The following is a 12,617-nucleotide window of genomic DNA, read 5'->3' as shown; positions in this document are numbered from 1 at the left end:
CTCCACATATTTTATAAGTGAATTGATGCAGTCACTGCTGACTGCATTCCTTGTTTACAAGCCCCCTTAGTGGACCCCCCTCCAGGGCCTTGAGTTGAAATGTCCTGGAATGTGTGGGGGACATCACAGTGTGTATACAGTGAGCTACACCAACTGCTGTTGTGTCTTATATAATGAAAGGAAGGAGAGCAGTAGTTGTTTTAAGGTAGTGCACTATATGTTACAATAAAACTTTTAAGGCTCTATTTATTATCATTTGCGGCCAACACCCAAAAATAAAGATTCCTTATGGCAATAAGGAATCTTTATTCACCCAGATGTACCATTGATGAGTCACTGGGATCACATTACTTCCTCCTGAGGCTGTGTTACTGCGCATGTGCCGACAGACATTGTCACATACGTAAGCCAGAGCCACCGAGGGGAAGGATGGGCATCTCCATCTATTTCACCTAATGGCATCTGGTGTGAACTTACGCTTTGTTCTGAGGCATATATAGGCACGAAGGGATGACCGGCATATGAAGTGGCATGAGGGCTGGCTCTGAGGCATATAAAGGGGCATATAGAGGGGCTCTGAGATGGTCTCGCAAGATAGGGCGTTAGGGGGCTCTGGAGCATGCATATATATGTGTATGAGGAGGCTGAAAGGCATATATGGGACATGAGAGGGATGGCACGGAGGCATATACAGTGGCATATGGCAGTTCTGAGACAAATGACCATGATTGGGAACTGAGGAATTTTTGAGACATGAGGGGTTCTGGACTGGCAAATAAAGGGGCATGATGGGGCTCTTTATTAGTTTGGTAAGAAAATAGCCTGAAATCTGACAAATAAAAATTGTTATATATACAGAGACTGATCCAAGATGCGGACCAATTAAAGCTAGACTCCTTGTTTGGTGCACTCTTATCTTGAAAAAACTGTTAAAATACAACTTTTAATATAATTTTTTAAGGAAACAAATACACACAAATACATACGATTTCGGAGCATGGGCTCATCACCAACCTAAGCAGTTCAACAAGCTTGGTGAAATCAGCCCTCTAAGCAGAGGACAGACCGCTAGCTAGAAGAAGAGCACCTCCTTCCCTGGACTGGCATGAACTTTGAGCAGGGCACTGCAGAAGTGGCTCCTTGTTTGTCTGTGTTTGCAGTAAAACCGACTTCATCTCCTCTGTTTCAGCATAGTCCACAGGTCGCAAATCGAAAATATTAACTGCGTCTTGCGATGCTCTGTAGCTGAGCAGAAGCAGGACAATGGCTAGATGTCCATTTCTAGAAGCATCATGGAGAGGCGTGTCATTTTGGTACCCCATAGTATTCACTAGAGCCTTGTACTGAAGCAGCAACTTGACCATGTCTGAGTGTCCATGGTTACACGCCTCATGCAAAGGTGTCCATCCAGCATTGTCCTTAACATTTGGGTAAACCCCACTCATCAGAAGTTCCTCCACTGCTTGCAAGTCCCCCTTGATAGAAGCTACATGGAGCATTGTCTCACCCTCGTGATTTATCTTCGTGATTGAAAAATTACTCTGGGATGTCTGAATGTTGGTACCAGTTTGGTTTGTTCTTCTGCCATCTTTATTACGAGAAGAAGGCATTGAAGGCGTTTCTGCTGGTACAGGTTTTCGCTCGCCATCTATTCCATTCTTAGCCGGCCCATAGGTAGACCTCTCAGGACTTAAATCATCCGCAGACCCAAGTTCTTTTTTTCTGAGACGTTTTGAAGCGCCAAAAGCAGGAGATCCAGATGGGTGATGCTTGCGTTTTACATGAATCTTGTTCTCTCTCTTGGGGCTCCCAGAGGAAATGTTCCTTAGTCTTGTACATCTTACAGATTTCCTAATATTGGGCTGCTCTCTTGTAGGTTCCTCTGACTTGGTCTCGTTATTGGTTTTTGCATTTATGTTTATTAGATCACTGTTGTAGCCACTGTCTTGTTCAACGGAGCCTGGCGTACAGGGGACTCAGATTTTAATAGATCACTGTCACTGTTGTTAGTTTGGACTTCGATACACTCCTCCGACCTGCTCTCATTTTCATCCAGGTTTTTTTTAACCAGTGGCCCACAGTTATAGTCACTTTGCTTCACAACAATAGATGTCTGAAGCACAAGACTCAGTTTGCAATTGATTGGGGTCTCTATTATTAGTATGGTCTTCAGTAGGTTCCTCCAAACTGCTCTCATTTTCATCCAGTGTATTACATTTGTAGTCACTTTGTTGTGCAACATCGATTGTCTAATGCACAACAGGAGCACTGCAAAATGAGACGGATCTGTTTGGAATCAATAACTCACTTTCCTTGAAGTTTTCGTTACTTTGATCCTGTGTCGCAAAGTGCAGTTCTTGTTGATGCCTTCCGATCTCTTCTGTGACATAAAGCCCCATTCCTGGTTGATATCTTTCAGTGTCCTCTTCCTCGTTATCTTAGGCCCTCATTCAGACCCACTCGCAAGCGGGCGCACGTACGTTAGGCGTACGTACAAAAATATTTAAATTCAATGGCTCGCTCGTATTTTCGTTCGCATCTAAAATTCCTCCCTAAGCTCTGACGACCCCTCCTCTAACTAACGAGCATACGAAATAGCGAGCGTACATCCCCGAAATGGCTTGAAAGGAACGCACGCACAAGTATAAACAGGAAGTGGCCTTGTCAGATGTCGATTACCTGCTCCTTTATTCTGCCTACCTCCATCAATCGTATCATGCCAATCAATGTATCAATTAGCTTAATTGTTTGTTTTTTTTCCACACAATGCAAGAAACTTTACTCTTGTCCGTGTTTGTGTTTACCCGCAGAATACGTACGGATGAAACATTCGCTTTTATTGTTCAAAAAACATGTGAACCACAATTAAACAATTGTTCTATTGCTGTGGATCCCCGCATATTTCTCTGGGTTCATTTCTTTATTTACATTTGCTTACGCATGTCACTGCATCAAGCCTATCATAACTCTCCAGAGATTTCTGGCCCTGTCGAACACATGACTCATACACTAACCAATAAAATTGCTCCTGTTAATTTCCAAAATACATTAGCCAATCAGAAAATTTTTACACACTTTATCAAAAATGTTTTTTAAGAAAAACACCATTGCCATCATGAGAGCCTCCGCATTCACCAGGCGCGAGCTGCTGGTGCTTACGGAGGTCATGGATCGCCGGATCACCAGCCAACCTCAACCCATGACCAACCGGCAGAAGCGCTCCGCGTATGCGGAGGCACGGTCCCGCCTGCGGTCCTTCGGCTCACGCCGCAACATCGGGCAGCTGGAGCGCAGGTGGTCCGACCTGCAACGGCGAACGCCCCGCTTGCTGGCATGCTTTCGCATGCAGATCCTGGAAAGTAAGTGTTATGTATTGTGGTTTTAATGTTTGTGTTTGTGGGTCAAACTGCGTGTGCATGTTTTCCTCTCTGTCCTATTTCTTATTTGTACTCATATCTGCGTGTGCATGTTTTCCTGTCTGTCCTATTTCTTATTTGTACTCATATCTGCGTGTGCATGTTTTCCTGTCTGTCCTATTTCTTATTTGTACTCATATCTGCGTGTGCATGTTTTCCTGTCTGTCCTATTTATTATTTGTACTCATATCTGCGTGTGCATGTTTTCCCTCTCTTTCTGATTTATTCATTCTACTCCTATTTGGCTTATTTTTTGGTTTTTTTTTTTTTTTTAGTTTTGGTCCCCGGATTTGTCCATAAACTAACCGCAATTTCGTTGACATATTTTAGGGGGACAGCCAAGACTCCGCCATCACCGTCCGTCCAGACGGCGTTCCCGGACACTATCCCCAACCCCCAGCCAACACTCCACCCCAAATCTTTCCCCTATTCCCCACTCCTCCCCATCCTTCCCAGACCCTCTCCCGGAAATGTCGGGCCTCCTTCCCCTCCGTCCCACTTCCCCCTCTCCTCCACCCACCCCTCTTCCAATTACCCCCTCCCCGGAGTCCATCATAACTCCTCCCCATTATTTGGGGAATGACGGATCCTCCGAGGAGGATCATGGAGGCATTTCCGGAGCTCCCGTTTTGGCTCCCGGTATGTTTTTATTTTGTTTTTTTTAAAGCACAAACTGTTTGTATGTAATCATGTGTCGTGCCTTTCTTCGTGTTTTTGTGGCTTGACTTTTGGTGATTTTACAGTTTGCCTTTACCTCTTCCTGGTGATTTCAACATACACATATCACACCTGTGGGAATTTGTACATAGGCCTTGTATTTTTGGCAGCCCCCCCCTTTTTTTTTTTTTTTTTTTAGGTTTAGGAGTGATTTCGTTGTTTTTTTTTTTTTTTTTATGTGGATTCCCTATTGTTGTATTAACCCACACACTTTTCTCACCCACAGAGGAACAGAGGCGTCGGCAAGAGGTGGCGGATTGTGTGGGCCAGATGCGCCAACATGTAATTGGCATTCTGGTGGGCCTCGACCGGCTGTCTGGCCTCCTTCGCCAGTAGTTTTTTTATTTTTGTTAACGTTTCCAAATAAATTTTTTCCGACAAATATACGTTCTGGCTCATTTTTTACATCCAAAACCAAGATAGTTTAGCATGACATAAGTAGACTGTTCCTGCAAGGATTTCCCTTTTTTAAAAGTTAGATTGTGTTTTGTCTTTGTATGTCAAACAGACACAAGAAACACATAACAGTAACAATGTCATTTCCCTTTTTGGGTGTAGTGTCAATTACATATTTCTACATTTTACAGGTTCCTAGTTGGTGCGCAAGCTGCTTAGGCCAATCTTACAAATCCCAAGGTTGGGCCAGGCTTCCTTTTGGTGTGGTTTGGGAAGCTGAAAACATATTTCAGTTTAGCTCAACTGGCGTCAGTACTGGATTACCCCTTAGTCAAATGTAACTTGTGTTAACCTGGTTACACTTGCTGTTAACGTCCCAAAAAAGGAAGACCATTTCACTCTCCAAACATTTATTCACAACATAACAGAGAAAACAAAGTGGTCACTCCCAAAAAAAGAACACAGTGATAAATTCAAATACAACACATACCAAGAAATAATTAAATAAAAACTAAAAATCAAGAACTGGTTGACGAAGGACCATGGCAACATGATTCCACAAACATGGCGTTGCGATATGGGTTCCAGAATATATGCCCAAAAGGACCAGATCCAGGTTTGGTAAGGGTAGCAGGAAGTAGTGAGCGTTGGAGTGCCAAAGATTATGTGAACAAACAGAAGATGGTGAGAAAAATAACACAAAATTAGATGTTCGCAAACAAACACAAACACATTAGGTATAAACACTGTAGTTTTGTTACAACTTACCTAAAAAATCTGGCCACCACATCATCGCGTATGGCCCCCCCACATACTGACCTCCGACCAACCTCGGGGGGGCCATCCTCAGGTAAGGCATCCTCTGGCTGCATTGGGACACCACTCCTTATGGCAATGTTGTGAAATATCCCACACAGGACCACAATTTTAGACACCATATCCGGCACATACATGAGCTCGCCACCAGAGCGGTGGAGGCATCTGAATCGGCCTTTTAAAAGGCCGATACAGCGCTCCACCACTTGCCTGGTGGCTGTAAGTGCGGAATTATACGCACTTTGTGGCCCTGGTGTGGGAGCCAAATAAGGAGTGAGCAGCCAGGACATGCAAGGGTATCCACTGTCTCCTGTGAAAAAAAAAAGACAACATCAGGAACACTGTGTATCAAGCTTAACATTGTTATGTACTAAAGGTCTCCACTTACCCAGAAGCCACGCATCACCAGCTTGTAGGTTGGTTAATTTCTGCCATATCCCTGATTGCCGGATGACGAAGGAGTCATGAGCACTTCCTGGTAATTTAGCATTCAGGGACAGGATCTGGAGGGAGGCATCACATACCACCATTACATTCAGGGAGTGATAGTGTTTCCTGTTTCTAAATATTGCCTCCAGCCGTGCTGGAGGCTGAAGTGGTATGTGAGTACCATCCACAACCCCTATGATGTGTGGGAAGCCAGCTATTTGGTAAAAATTGGCCTTGGCCACACTAAGGGCACCCATATCCAAAGGCATTTTAATAAAATGATGGAGGTGCTTGAAAAGTGCCTCCATCACTGCCCTCAGGATCCGGGAAAAGGAGGATTGGGAGATGCCCGCCACTATTCCCACCGTTGTTTGAAACGATCCTGAGGCACAGAAATGTAACACCGCCATAAATTGCGTCAGTGGTGGTATTGCTGTTGGACTGTCAATTTGCCGCTCCAGATCACTTTCTATTAATGAGAGAGTGTCTATGATGATTTTGGGAGGTAGACGGTAGCGTCTTAAAACCTCATCATCGGGCATTCCAAAAAGGGTGACACGTGTTCGAAATATCTGGGGCCTTGCATGCCTACGATGCCTACGCCTGGGACGAGTTTGAGGTTGGTCGTCTTCCGGGAGCAGGGCCAGAACAATTCGCCCCAGATCTACCTGAAATTCAAAGTTTACAATGTAAGGCTTTTGAGCCACCCCAAAAGTAACATAAAACAACTTAGCTTTATGATACCATCCATAGCTGCTTACATGCCGGGGTATTGTCATGATACCTATAAACTGTAAAAAAGCCAAAAATGAGACATCAAAAATTTAGAGGGTGATTTTATGTTTGTCAAATTGGTGCAAGCCAACACATAAAATAGGCGAAACACACATTTGGCCATCGATGAAAACAACATTGCACACCGTACGTCAAATAGGGGTCAAATGGACCCCAAAAATGGAAAAGGGAAAAGCAAAACTGGTTTACATGATGAATAAGCCTCGAAAAATGCGTTAATTAGTTCGCAAATGCAAGTCACTACACCAACAGTCAAAAATGCGTTAATTAGTTCGCAAATGCAAGTCACTACACCAACAGTCAAAAATGCGTTAATTAGTTCGCAAATGCAAGTCACTACACCAACAGTCAAAAATGCGTTAATTAGTTCGCAAATGCAAGTCACTACACCAACAGTCAAAAATGCGTTAATTAGTTCGCAAATGCAAGTCACTACACCAACAGTCAAAAATGCGTTAATTAGTTCGCAAATGCAAGAAAAATAATGGACTTACCAAACTCGAATATATAAGATTTCCAACAAAAAGGTCTTTGGGTCCGAAAGCCAAAACAAACTAAAATAGATGAAATTAGTGTAAAAAAAAATATCTAAAACCAAAAACCAGAAGTAGACACCAATTGGCCACAAATTAGACTGCACAAAACTTACCAAATCAGGAAACGATGGAAAAAAATAAACCAAACAAATGCGAACGGAAAACCAAAACAACTGTAGCAAAACAAAACAAAAAAAAACTCAGCCAAATCCTCCAACCGCAAACAACCAAATCCAACCAACTTAACCGCCAACAATCCAACAACGCAACCTCGACTCCACACACACCAAGCCATAAATAGTGTTTATTTTCCCGCACAAATTAAGGATGAATCATAGGGACGCACAATCAATGATGCGGCCGCAAACTAAGGACGCATGTATAAATACGTCACGAAATCACATTTAATTTCTGGTTGATTTCATTCTGGAAGCAGAGACATGGCTTCAGACCAGGGAAACAATGGCCAAAAATCCGGCGGTAAGGCCTTCATGCATTTTGTCTCAATGATTCTTTTAAAACATAATATTGTGCAAGTTGTGAAGTGGCTAAATCTGCATATTTACCCAAATAGGTGAGGAGGATGACATGGAAGAGACTGCTGGCCCCAGTCAACCCGCCAAAGCTGCCAAAAAAAAAAGGCAGCCACATTTCACAAGCAAGGAGATGGAGGTTTTGATCCAGAAGTGCGTTGACATCCTGCCCCAGGCAGCCAGGAATATGAGCCAAAGCCAGAAGTGGAGAATGTGGGAGGAGGTCGCCGTTGCTGTCAATAGGGTGGGTGATTATGTCCGTCTAGCCCGGGATGTCAAACGGCGGTAAGTAAACACTTTCCCATCCTATAAACAAACCCCATTGTAAAACAAAGGATAATGGTTCCAATTTCATTCCACAGATGGGCAGACTTCAAATATCGTCTCAAGCAAAAACTTGCCGACAGGGCTAGGCATGCAAGGGGGACAGGTGGGGGTCCCACCCCTGTGTCATTGGAGTTGACAGACTTAGAAGAGCTGGCACAGGGGTGTGTGCAGGCTGTGGAGGTGTTTGGCGTGTCCAACATGGATACGGACATGCCAGACTTTGCGGCTCCTCATGTTGGCCAAGGTAAGTCTTGTGATGTCACCAACTCTGAAATGCTATTGTGCCAATATGTAGATTCTAATGTGAGTCTTTGCGCATTTTTCCTAACAGAGACAGAGGCGGATGAGTCTGCTCCAGAGGGGAGCCTTGGCCGCAGAATTTCTGCTGGCTCTGCAGGGGAGGAACCAGTACATCCGGCTGAGGCCCTTGCAGAAGCCAGTCCAGGGCGTGCCCCCTCGCAGGCAGTGGGCCTCCTCACAGAACTCAATTTTAAATCGGATTTCCATACGGAGATTCTGCAGAGGATGGACGCCAGTCTGATACGGGTGGCTGAGGCCCTGGAGCAAAATGCTGCGGCCAACGTGACCATTGCTCAGGCCCTGGCGGAAAATACCAGGGCCAACATCCGCATCGCCGATGCCCTGGAGCAGCTCGTTCGCCAGCACATGGTGGAGCCGACCTCCCTTCCTGCCGGAACATCCGGATCCTCCACCTCTGGCACAACATCAGCCAATACTCCAAATGTGCCTAGCCCTGTGCCTAGTCCAGAGGCCACAACATCTGCCTCTGGACAGGCCAGCCCGATGGCATCCCGGACCCGGTCTGGCGCCCACCCTCACCCAGCCAAACGGGCGAGAAAACGGTGACAGCAATGGCGACTTTTCCCACACTCCTTCTGTGCTTGGCTCATATTCCTTTCTGGTCAAAACTTCCCTCTCCTTTCTTGTGAAATTTTTTAAAATTTGGTATTTACGTTTATGTTACCAGTTATGGCTTTTTTTTTTTTTTACAAATATCTTTGCCACAAAAAAAAGGCCAAAAAATATTAGGCCAATTTGTTTGTGTTTAAACAATAAATTTAAAACAAAACTGAGATTGTATTGTGACATTATTGTCCAAATGGGTTACATTTAATCCTGGCCCTAAAGGCAAAAACTGACCCTCTTAAAAAAAAAAAAAGGCCTCTTTAAGGAACGTTTTAAAAATCACATAGCGATGCAAATTCCACAGTAAACCAAAAAAAAGGGGAGCTAATTAAAACATGATGACATTATTGTTACAATAGGCCATAACCAACAAATTGTGGCCAAAATAAAACACCCAAAATGTACGCTAATTGATTGTGTAATCATGACATTAGCAGCTCTGATTTCCACCTGCGTACGCTTTTGTGCTATCCCAATAAACTGCTTTCCAAACACATACCAAGCCGGTTTTCAATCCAACACTAATTACTTTACAGACCAGCCGCGATTAATCGCAGCACCATCGTTGAGTCCCGGGACGGAGGAGAAGGCCATCGCCAATGTGGTCGAGTAATCCTGACCCTAAGCTGTGTGAGCATTTTGAAGGGAAAGCGGATGTTCCAGTGACGTATGAGACGGTCCGAACACATTTGACGTTCGCATCTGCTAATGTATGTACGCCCCAAAAACGCCTCGCCACGCCTGCGTTTTTTCATCTCCACCCCCGTCAACACCCAAAAACGCCCTGTTCTGTCAATCACATTTGACATGTCACTTCCTGTACGCTATTTTAGGAACGAGAGAAAAAAAACCCGCAATCTGCCGTACGCACATGCGCAGTGTAACACCGACGCATGCGCGGTTAGTCAACATCGGAACGCAACGAGCGTACTGTTGTTAACGTGCGGCTTTGAATGAGGGCCTTAGTTTTCTTGACACTTTTCTTTTGGACAGGCTCCACATTGGGTGAAGAAGAGACAAAATCATAACATGGGCAAAATGGAGCTTGTTCATAGTCTGAAGGGATCTCCCGACTGGTCTCTCTGCGCTCCAAGATGTATCTCACCTTCTGTCTCCGGGGGCTAAACCACATCTTTATCTGTTTTCTCTTGCATTCTCCTTCTCCTTCAGTAGTGTTCACTTTGATACATCTGGACATAAATCCATTTTATTTCCAGCTTTTTGTTCCTTATCCAGTAGGCTATTCAGTTTACTGCAAAGCTGAATAATGTTGTCAAGCTGCCTGTTGATCTGCACATCTTTTACCAATGCTGGAGTATGGCAAACAGGGCACTCATTTTCCATGCTTTCATCCACACATACCCTACAAAACACGTTCACAACCACCCAAGCACATGGGCTCCTTTAAGATTGACAAACATACAGAGCAGCGCAGCCTCCCCTCCAGCTCCCACAGTGCTGCCCGTGTCTGGCTCGTCAGGTAGATCCCTCATGGTAAAGGAGTCCCTGCCGGTGCTGGCGTCTGGGAGCCGGTTCCCAGAGCGCACTCTGAGCGGCATAGTCATGTGACAGAGGCAGCCAGGGTGACCGGGGGAAATAAAATGTTTGTAACCCTACTGCAATTTTAGCTATATTACCTGGTCATGCCCCCTGTTTGGGAATCTGTAAATGAAAAGGTGGTAACACTAAGCTCAGTTTTCCACACATATACCAGTAATGCATTGTGGCAGGGCACCTTATGCTGCTGAAAGAGACCACTGCCATCAGGGAATACCATTGCCAGGAAGGGGTATACTTTGTCTGCAACAATGTTTAGGTAGGTGGTACATATCAAAGTAACATCCACATGAATGGCAAGACCTAATGTTTCCCAGCAGAACATTCCCAGAGCATCACACGGTCTCTTCCAGCTTGCCTTTTTGCCATAGATCATCCTTCTGCAAGCAAATGACGCACATGCACCTGGCTGATCACATGGTGTAAAAGAAAATGTGATTCATCAGGCCAGGCCATCTTCTTCCATTGCTCAATGGTTCAGTTCTGATGCTCACGTGCCCATTGTAGGTGCTTTCAGCGGTGGACAGGGGTCAGCATGGGCACTATAACCAGCCTGCAGTTACATAGCCCATATGCAGTAAGCTGCAATATATTCTATGACACATTTCTATCATAGCAAGCTATTTGTGCTGCAGAAACTCTGTAGGATAGGACCAGACGGGCTTGTTTTGGTCACCATGCATCAATGAGCCTTGGGTGCCCATGGCCTTGTCCCCGGTTCACTGTTTGTCTTTCCTTGACCCTCTTTTGGTAGGTACTAACCACAGTTTACCGGGAACACCTTACAAGACCTGTCATTTTGGTGATGCTCTAACCCAGTCGTCCAACCATCATAAAAGACACTCAGATCCTTTTGCTTGCCCACTTTCCCTGCTTCTAACACACCAACTTCAACAACTGACTGTTCACTTGCTGCCTAATACTGTATATCCCATCTCTTGACAGGTGCCATTTTAACAATGTTATTAATTTCAACTATAAGTGGTTTTGATGTTAAGGCTGATTGGTGTATTATACTATTAGAAGCACTGTACTGTTACTTTTGTATAACTTTTTTGTATACATTTTTTAAAGATATACAGGGGTATTCAATATGGGTGCGATAACATCGTTTTTGCGTTAATATCGCAATTATGACATCATTATCGCAGGTTTTACTTTTACACTGTATTCAATATCAAAGACTTATCGCATTTTTGAAAAGTCGAAGTTAAAAAACGGGAATAAGTTTTCACCATTGAATAGGTGTCGAAAAAAAGTGCAGAATTGGGGTTTAGGGGTGCAGGCTTAAAAAAATAGCCTGCACCCTTCAGAATGACCCTTTGAAACAATCTGTGTCAAAAAAATAAAAATAAAAAATCGGGACACCCCAAAAAAAGCACTTTGAATTTGGGGGCCAAAAAAAAAAATGTTGGGGAACAAAGTTAAAAAATAGTGAACTTGACTCTGGGGGGGTCCCCAAGTACGCCCCAGGTGTTTTTTTCATTGCCGCTCCTTGCACAAGTGGGTTTTTCATGATTTTTTCAAGTCTTTAGCAACTTTAAAATATGCTGACCCCCATTTTCAAGTACCCCAAATTTGCTGGGCATAGTTATTTTTCCCCCCCAAAAATTCTAAATGCTCTTCTGTACCACTTTCTTCAAAGTCGCATTTATGCACTTGCTGCGGCTATTAGAAAGCCCGACTTCCTTCAGGAGTTAAAAATGGGGGTACCTATAGTGATCCCCCATGTCTAGACATCATTAGGGGGGGTCCCTAGAATATTTCCTGAAAATTCCTGTTTTTGTTAACCTGTTAAAAAAATGTGTAAAAATTTAGAAAAAAAATGACATAAGGTCCCCCCCCAAAAGCCAAACCAGCCCCACGCTTGCCAGCCAGTGGTGGTTTCTAAAAATACGGGGAACAAAATGTGTAGGGTTCCACCGTATTTTAGAAACCAACACCAGGCTGCAGGGACTAGTGCAGGTTTTAAATGTAGGGGGCAAAAACAACGTGGGGTACCCCCTATATTTAAGACCAGCACCAGACCCAACCGACCGGGGTGTAATGCCACAGCCCGGAGACCCAATCACCGGAGCTGCAGGTCCAAAGCATTACACCCCAAGTCGGTCAGCGCAAGCTGGTGATCTTGGGGGAGTCGGGGACCCCCAAAAAAGGGTCCCCCCTCT

General features: G+C 44.5%; 1 pseudogene; it reads right to left on the bottom strand.

The window, feature by feature from the left end:
- Positions 1-10,451, bottom strand: part of LOC148500871 (BRCA1-associated RING domain protein 1-like) — a 70,746-nt pseudogene extending 60,295 nt beyond the window's left edge.
- Between the last annotated feature and the right edge of the window lie 2,166 nt (positions 10,452-12,617).

This window comes from Taudactylus pleione, unplaced genomic scaffold, assembly GCF_031769625.1.
Source record: "Taudactylus pleione unplaced genomic scaffold, aTauple2 ptg000541l, whole genome shotgun sequence".
In the NCBI taxonomy this organism is placed as follows: Eukaryota; Metazoa; Chordata; class Amphibia; order Anura; family Myobatrachidae; genus Taudactylus; species Taudactylus pleione.
Note: the sequence above shows the minus strand (reverse complement) of the source record. Positions and strands in the feature narration are given on the sequence as shown.